This window comes from Zophobas morio, unplaced genomic scaffold, assembly GCF_036711695.1.
Source record: "Zophobas morio isolate AGI-343-1 ecotype UQ-CSIRO unplaced genomic scaffold, CSIRO_AGI_Zmor_V1 ptg000014l, whole genome shotgun sequence".
Lineage (NCBI taxonomy): Eukaryota > Metazoa > Arthropoda > Insecta > Coleoptera > Tenebrionidae > Zophobas > Zophobas morio.
This window is the reverse complement of record NW_026972119.1, coordinates 1,196,845-1,206,625: the sequence shown is the minus strand read 5'-3', so window position 1 is coordinate 1,206,625 and position 9,781 is coordinate 1,196,845.

Below are 9,781 nucleotides of genomic sequence, written 5' to 3'. Positions count from 1 at the left end.
GACATAGATCTCGAACCCATCAAACGTTCTTTTACTTGTGACTCGGCTGTTTCTCACAGGTGGAATCGCAAACTTTATTCCACCTGTGGTAGGCTAGATCTATTTCCGTCATCCATCCGACTTTCTAACCTTTTGTTTTCTCAAAACATCTGTACACAATTATTTACAAAGTGAGGAATCGCATCATGCCATTTCGATAACGGGATCTCTCAAACAAAGCCCTTCTCTGCCTCTGTCCCCATCCATCATGGTCGCTATAAAACTGTGCCGTTTCTTGAAATTCGACAAAAGGGCTAGGCACGCTTGAAACTCAATTTACTTTTTTAACGACTCCCTCGGAAAAGATCGGCCATGTGGTACTATAAAGTTAACCCGAGGGTCCAGTGCCACATGCAGAGAGGACAGGATATAGCTAGATGGGACAAAGGAAGTATATGGATCTATTTGTTGGGATTTTCTGGGAAGGTTCGGAAGAAGTGATTTTTAAGGGGTCGTTAACAAGAATTTCGACCCATGATGAACAGCCGAGACAAATCAGCTCGCGACAATGACCTTTTTGGGGTTGCACGTGCACTCGTACAAATGCACTTGTTACAATTGCCAAATCATAAAACATTTGCTAACGTTGTTCAGCGTCTACGAGAAAATGGGAAATTTCAACCTCGTTTTAGTGATCGTGGTCGTGAAAGGACAGAGCGGACACTTGATGCCGAAGAAGAAATTTTGAATGTCGTTGAAAACGATCCAGGTATTAAGCATTCGACGATTGTCTTACCGAGTGGGAGTTTCACCTTTTGTGGTGTGGAGAACTCTACATGAACAAGGCAACAATCATTGATTAGACGTGCGGAAGCGTGTATACGAAATGGTGGTGGACATTTTGAAAACTTGCTCTAGTTGCATACGTTACGTTTTGTTTCATTTTATGGTTGATTAAATTATGATTTTGAAGTTTTAATTGTCAGTTCATTAATTATTGTCATTGTTTATTTGTTGCTAGCAATAAATTAATAGCAACAGTAGTTACACCTCGGCAGTTTTCAGTTATTAGATTTCACATTTTTTCGTGAAACCATTATTTATCAGTGGAGGAATGAATGTTTGGATAGGGGTTAAATTTTCCTTTCAAAATTTAACTAAAACAACAAACTTTCATTTGACTTCTTAGGTTCCCTACATTCACCAGATTTTTTGTTTCCATGTATTTCAATAACACCCTGTATATTGCAGCGAGACCTATCGACGTTCCCTAAAACTTTTAAAATAAACACACTTACTTTGGTGCCTAGCTTACCCACACTTAACAATTTGGGAACACAGACAAAGTAAAATGGAAATTAAAATTAATAATTCTAGTGATTATGGATAATACTATCCCATGTAGGGTTATTAGTACTAAGTTGTATGAACGGACTCAATCGTATTCTTGTATAATGATAGTTAATAGGTTTTCAGAGTCACTGAAAAATATCCATAGCGTCGATAAATTTGAAATACATCTTAAAACATGTTATTAGTATTACACATTGTATGAATTCTGGCAATATTTTCAGTTTATAATTAATAACCAATATACATCGTATTAAAATCTGTTTGTATGTTCTATGTTTCTGACTTTTGTAACATCATGAAAGCGATGATTAACTATTGTTAATATCAAAGTATAACTATGAGACAATCTTCAGCCGTAAACAATGTAGGAGAATTATAGTAACTTTAAGATAAGCTAAAATTCTAAAAAAACAGTATTTACCGCATTCTCCTTAATTTTGTCTGGGTATTGCAGACATAAAAAGATATTTTTCGAAATAGGCATTAAAATTGAGATTTAGTAGATGCAAATTATACATTGAAGATTTGGTATGTAACTTACCCAAAATTTAACATAACTACTATTACTAATTCACTATTAAAGTATAAATAAAACGTTTGTCGTTACGTCAGTTACAATAATTTTCAATGATTTCAAAAGCCATTTCAAAGTTGTGATAAGAATGCATAGTTCATTATTTTAATATACAAACGAGTAGTAAGTAATTATTACTTTACGAACTATACTGAAGAAACTATTTGTCGCATCTGCCAGACAGGTTTTTTAGTTATAAATTGCTGTCAACAAAAATCGATCTATACTTGGTGGCGAACGATCGTGCTGTCCATATCGTTTGCTACACTGAGCAGAGGCGGACAAAGATAGCTGATCATCTAAAGCAAACCAGGGACAATTGCTGCTGATTGAACACTTTGTTATTAAAGTATTATATCACTTAAACGATATAATAGTCTCTCCCGAAGAATTACATATTAATGTATATCTGTTTATTTAGTGGATAAGTAACAAAAATTGAGCGGTTTTACAGGCTTAATGCGGATTTTAGAGGAAGATTGTTTCGTGCTGTTGTTGCTGTTGGTAGTTACTCCTGTTGATGAACCCATGCATCAGCTTAAAGCTCCAGATGAGTCCTTAGTCCTCGTGGGAGATTTCTGGAGCGGGGGCAGGACTATTGATCACCGGTGAGTTTTCTGTTTTTAACGACTTGGCACTACGACCTCGTCGTGCTGAGGTTGTGATGGTGCGATCTGTCTCCTTAATCCTCTTTCACAAATGTTTCCTTCAAACTTATAAATGTAGGTGCTTGATTTTTTTATTAAAAAGAATTTCGAATTCAATATTACGTTTTTCTCTGCCCCCAACTCGCTGAAAACTTCGGAGCGTGAACATTTTCCAGCTGCTGAATTTTAAATTGAGTAATATCTTCATATATTCTTTTGATATTACTGAAAATGTTTCCTTATAATTGAAGTAAACTTTCTAATTTGGGTTAAGTACCTGCAGGTATGCATTTTAGGACCTTTTCAGAATATAAATTATTTAAATTTTTACTTTGCGTTTTCATTAACTTAATGCGATTGACGCTTACTTGCAAAGTGAAAAGTATTTCAACAAAATGACAATGTGGAGTTGCAAACATGTTACAGCACGTCAATTTGAAAATTCTGAAACCGCTATGTAAAACCTTCTGCGGACTGAATATCACTTCTGTTCAAAAGTTTTACTATTTTCCATTTCTTGCCGACTGTAGTTTCAGCACGTAATCTCAGATAGATTTTTTTAAGATTAAAAGGGGGAAATTTTTTAAGTCTTTCAGCTAATTTCACGTATGTCATTCAAAATAAATGTGTAACAGAAAAACAAATACAACTCAACATATTTTATTATCGAAATAACCTATAAATGTGTTGTCCAGTACGCTTATTACTAGAGAGCGGATTTTATGAAATTTGCATATCCGTTATTTTTTGCATATAAGACTTGATATTTAATATGTGAACGAATCATGCTAATTAAAAATGAACAAAGCTATAAAAAAATTGCATATTTGCATATATTTGCTTTCTGCTGCATATTTCACCAAACGGGTGCATATTTTGCATTTTTATCAATTTTTGTGCTAATTTGAAAAAAAAAAAAATTATTGTCATTCTATCGGCATTTATCTAAAAAGACAAAATTTTATGAATCATATTGCAAATATTGTCCTGAGCTTCAAATAACCACGAAAGGTTTGGGTTTTATGGTAGTTTGGAGACACCACTGGGTGTTAAGTCATCGTTCCAGATAAATTCGCGCCCTAATTACTTTTGGAAATACCGTTCATTCCCAATATTTTTGTTCGTTAGTTAAGTGGTACGTTTAGTGGTGGTCGAAGGGACGTTATACTATTATTTTTCATCGTGAGTTTAAATCGAAAGCATTTAAAGGGATACAAGTGTATCAACATGTCGAAGATAACTCAAATTAATTTATGGATTAAACCTTTTCCTAAACTTATTCTTCAAGAACGAACTGTGTTTTGTTGCGCCTGCCCTAAACCGGCAAGTATTTTTACATCTGTGGACGTAGTACACGGTTTTTCTATTTACAAATACATATACTTACTATAGAATCACCGGAAAAACTTTTTGTTAGATTATTTCGAAAAATATTTAAAAATAAATTGTTACCAAAATAGTAATTAAATAGTGGATTACTATTATTTTTTAATTTGTTCTGTTTATATTTATTTTTTAGTATAAGAATATTATCTTTAAAAACGTGATTTATGTGTTAGTTATTGAGATGTAATTAACCACTTTGCAATGTGATTTATGTATTTTTTGTAATAAAACGTAAGCTCGGGAATCCTGTTTTTGTATTTTATAAACAAATTTAGTTTTTTTTAATTTTTGGAGCATATGTATCTGCATATCTCTGCATATATTAAGAAAGTTACTGCATATTTGCATAAATTTGGTGCATATCATATGATCATATTTCTCAAAATTTTGCTGCATATTTTCCGCTCTCTACTTATTACTATTGTCAATTTGACGATACTTTACTTTCCTAAAAGGAATCCAGTAATATAACTTGCAAGATAATTTTGAACAAAGGGTACATATTCCGTCAATTGATTCAGGCTAGGGCAAATTGGAAGCTTTATTTTTCGTCCCTACGTTTCTATTTAATTAATAATGGGAAGATTTGACTAATAAATCTTTTTTACTTCTCGAGCGTAAGCTAAAGAAGAGTAATAATCGAGTGCATCGGACGTATGAGCAGTTTTATATTTTTTCAACGTTTTATGACCCCTATAGTACGAAAAAAGTAGTCTTCCGTTTCCGTCTGTCTGTCTGGTGTCTGTATCCATTTCTATTAGACACGTAATTTCCGAAAGTGCTAAACCGATTGTTGTCAAATTTTGTATGTATATTAAAAATGTCATGTAAATCGTTAAACGCTAACCAAAATTGTACTAATCATCCCCACCAACAATTTGATGATGTCATTTCAAAGAATTCTATGTCTATTTGATTTAACTGTTATTCACCAATATAGTCCTATATGTGTGGTGTACGAATCAGCTTTGAGATTTTTCCTTAAGCGCCGAAATTTTCGCAAAAAACGTACAGTATAATAACAGTTTACCATTACCGTAAAATATCCCGATCGTGTTGTAGTGGGTAAGAGATTGGAGCGCGGGTCAGAGGTCCCGCGTTGGATGGCACAATTGGTATTTCGTTTTTTTCTCTTTTTATCTCGCATTGTATATTATAATATATATAATAATAAGAATAACATTTATTGCCCAACAGATCAATTTCGACTTATATGACGATATAAACCTAAATTTAATTAAACCCGATAACACTAAATAAGTATTCAAGCTATATTATTAAAAATTAAATAACTTAGCTAAAATTACCTAATTATATTAATAAGTACTACCTAAATTTATCTTTCAAACAATTTTTCAGTACATTTAAACTACAACCAATGAGATCAACCTTGTTATATCTTTCAAAGTTATTTAAACTTGAATTGATTACATACGATGGAACTTTCCTACCTAAATTAGTTCTCGGCGTTTTACAGTACAGTGTACCTGAAGTTCTACTATTAAGCGTAGGGATAGAAAAACACATGTAACCAAGCAATTCACAACAATCTATGACACAATGTAATAATTTGTACAAGAAAATTACAGCAGCGAAAATGCTCCGACTATACAATGAATTAATGTTAACAGTGCATTCTGTGGGTGGATTTCCCCAACCTCAGTTAAAGTTAACGATAGAATAAATCCATCGAAACGATTACTATAATCATAACAACGATTGTTTTTAACTGTTCGTTAATTTTAACTGAGGTTGGTGAAATCCACCCATGTAAGCTATTTCCCTCTGGCCATCGCGTTTCTTGTTTAAAAAATAAATATTTTAAAAATCGTTGTCGAACTGATTTAATCATGTTGATCTGGTAACTGTAATACGGAGACCAGGCCAGAGAGAAATATTCCAACTTAGAACGAACTAATGCAAAGTACAGTACTTTTAGAATTCGTAAACTGACAAAATCCTTACAAGTTCTGACAATTAATCCTACCAAATTTTTAGCATCGTTTATCAAATTTTCAGTGTGTGAGTATGTTTTAAACGTAAATTGAGAGTTGTATGCAATTTCTAAATCTTTGAACTTCTCTTCAAAATATAATTGGATAGAAGGTAATCAAATACAACAGCTATGTGATTGGTTGTGTACGCAGGTTGCGTTTCGTTTTATTAATTAATAATGAGTTGTTACGCGACCAGTCATACAAACTGCTACCATCCTACTGCAGCAAGAGACAATCATTTACATTGAAGTAGACCCTTGAGGAACCTCAGAACTCGATATATATTGTTCGGATTCATACCCATTAATACGGACAAAATTCCTACGTTCTTCTAGGTAAGAGACAAAGAGTTCAGTTAAATTAAAGTCAAATTAATAGATACCTAGCTTGCGAAGTAAAACTTGGTGAACGACCTTGTCAAAAGCCTTAGAAAAATTTACATATACTACATCCAGCTGACCTCGTTTACCTAAGGTATCTGCTATAGCATGCAACATACAAGTTAAATTGGTCAAAGTTGACCTACCTGCAGTTAAACCTTGTTACCGTTCATAAAGAATACTTTTTGTTTCAAAACTGATTTGATTGTAAAGTACTGTTATGAAATAAACCCATACGCCGCCCCGGTACGACGCCCATGGGTTCCCGAGCTTTCTTTTACGGTGATAATGGCGCATCGTGGATGGCGTCACCCAAGCAGCGCTCGCATAAAGACAAGTCTCGAAGCGAACTCGCGATGGATACTCGAGAAAGATCTCGGTCGGAGAAGTATGGGTTTAAATCATTAATGGGTTTAAATAGAGGCGACCGTCGGGAACGGATTCATTCAGCTAGTGAAGTCAGCCAAGAGCGTCCAGTGAAATTCGCCGGAATAATTTCTGTACATATTCGTTGCAATAGTTCGTCGTGTAAATACCAGTTATTAAGAAATAAATTGTTGAGTTTTACCTACGCCCGATTAATTATTCGCCCGTCAAACGTAATAGTACCATTTCACCGATCTTAAAAATTGGAATCATTTTACTAATTTTACTGTATTATCTATATTTACGACGTCATAACAAATTTTTTATTGATCAAATTAAGAACGAGTCATCTCACTTTTTCGAAAAGCTCTTTGTTTAATCAAAATTATATAATAATATTCAGAACATTCTGTTCGACTGTGGCTGAATCAACAATTGTAGTCCCCTGTTTTAACATGACAAACTCATCCATATCAAAATAAATTTCTATACTTCCGATGTATAAACAAGCAGTTTCAAGTGCTTTTTTATGAGATCCCCTATAAATAAAAATAAAAATATGTATGTAATGTTAAAGTAATTACAAAGAAGCATACTACGCCTATGTTTCATATTAGATTTTTCCTTACAAAATTTTGTAATGACGTCATCAACATTTTCGCAAGAACAATCAACTTGGATAGGTGCAACATAATACTAATAATAACAGTATTGTATTCTGTAAATTTTCTGGAAAATCGATTGAGCCGTTGTTGATTTCATCATTAATTTTTATCATTAACATTTTTACGACACACATATCAACTTGAATTGGTGCAATGTAACACTAATAAAAACAATATTGTATTTCCAAATTTTCCGGACAATGGTGTAAGCCATTCCTGCAAAAGTAAATCTAAAAAATATGAATGCAACAATAAATCACAATTAAACACTTAACAGATACATTTTGATTACAAATTTACTATACTTACAATAACCTTAAAACATCTGCAAGTTTCAGAGCATTGGGTTCTATAGCCCGTAATTTATTCAATGAAATAAATCGACTAAATCATTAATTTTTTGAGTCAACTTCTATCAGCAAATCTAAAAAATATTAAAGCGATGAAAAATCACAAGTATAGACTAGTCACATTTTGCACATTTTCGATAAGATTTATTCAGCAAGATTTTGAGATTACATCATAAATTTTCGGGAGGATAAACAGGATACATATTGTTTAAAAATTTTTCCGGTGATCGTTTATTAATGAGGCGATTAATGCATGATTTGTGTACGAAAATCGTTCATTAATAAGCGTTATTAATGCATGGTTTTAGGCAACCATATATACACGTCCTTACGTGAAATGTCATATTTCTGAATGTCAAAAATTTCCCAAATCAAGATTCAAAATGGGAAATTGCATAGAAATGAATTCTTTAAGTCTCCGGAAGTAGAAAACGCAAATGTGGGGTCACTAAATTTACTTCCAGAAAGATGCAAAATGCTTAACCAAAAAACCTACGATGCGTCTGTTGCTTGGTGCGCCGGAAAGCTGGTTGTAAGGTATTCGGAATCCGTATTACTTGCATCCTTCTCCGAAATTTCCCAAAAAGGCTCAATAGCACGCTTGTGGCCAAAGTATTCTATGCTTCGATCCACTTTATGCATCCGTCATAATTTGGACATATCCAACTAATGTTTATTCATAAAAAATGTCACTTGTATGTTTGGTTGCATAACTCATATTTTGAATTTTCAATATTTTTTTTTTAATTATGATCACCGGAAAAGTATTGTAACTAACCGCCTTTATTAAAAAACTTGTTCGTTAAATAGCTCTTAGCCGCATTCATTTTTTTTAAGTCACGCTGTATAAACAAATCTAAAAATTATGATAAATAAATAATTAATAAATCGCCAGTATAGACTCATCACATATTGCACATTCTAGATAGGATTTATTCGGCAAAATTTTGAGACGACGTCATCAATTTTTTTGGGGGATAAGCAAATACATTTTGATTAAAAATTTACCATGCATACAATAACTTTAAACCGTCTGCAAGATTTCAAAGCATTCGGTTCTACAGTCCCTAATTTATTCGATAAAATAAATTGGCTCATTCATTAATTTTTTGGGTCATCCTGCATAAGCAAATCTACAAAATATTAATGCTATGATACAGTGTTTTTATAACTGATTCTAACGAAGTAGTTGGCCATTTATTTCAAAAATCCCTCTTCGCTGAAATTATGCCTCATTATGACAGTTCTCACTTGTCATTCATGTCATTTGTAACCTGTCATTTAAAGTCATCGTTTTCATTGTTTTAACGTTTTTCAATCATTCTCGTTGATCCAAGCTCAAAACAACAAAACAGTCGTTTTCAAAACTCTTGGTGCTTGCGTACGAAAATTTTGTTTTTGTCCTAGGAAACGAAGTTCGTGAAAATGGTTTATTCTGTTGAACAAGGCTCTTTCATTGTTATGTTTTGTTATCGCAAAGGGACATTCGTAAACAAAGAGTGAATTTGTTCTGTGACCGCTTGTAAGCAAGAATATCTGGCCAAATACCGTGATTTAATAATTCAAAATACATAGTTAGAGGCTCACATTAGAGATGTAATCAACAGATTTGTTCGAACTGGCAATGCCCACTAAGGGACTGAACAAAATGGTGAACATTTTAACATTTACTGTAATGTTTAATCGCAATAAATTTGTTTGTTGTTTGTTGTATTGTAATGAATGAATCTTGTCGTGAGTCCTCGGGCATTTAGTAAAGTCGAAAACTGAGAGGCGGAGCGTTTTCATGACCTACTTCGACCATATAATCATTTATAGAAACCCTGTAAATCACAAGTATAGACTCATATTATGGACATTTTTGATAGAATTTATTCGGCAAAATTTTGAGATGACGTCATCAATTTTTTGGGGAAAATAAACAGATACATGTTGATTAAAAATTTATCGTCCTTAAAATAACTATAAAACGTCTGGAAGATTTCAAAGTGTTCAGTTTTGCAGGACTATGTTATTTTATACAATTTAAAACCCGTTTACTATGTACAATTTTGAGGTGATGTCATTATATTATTATTTTTGGG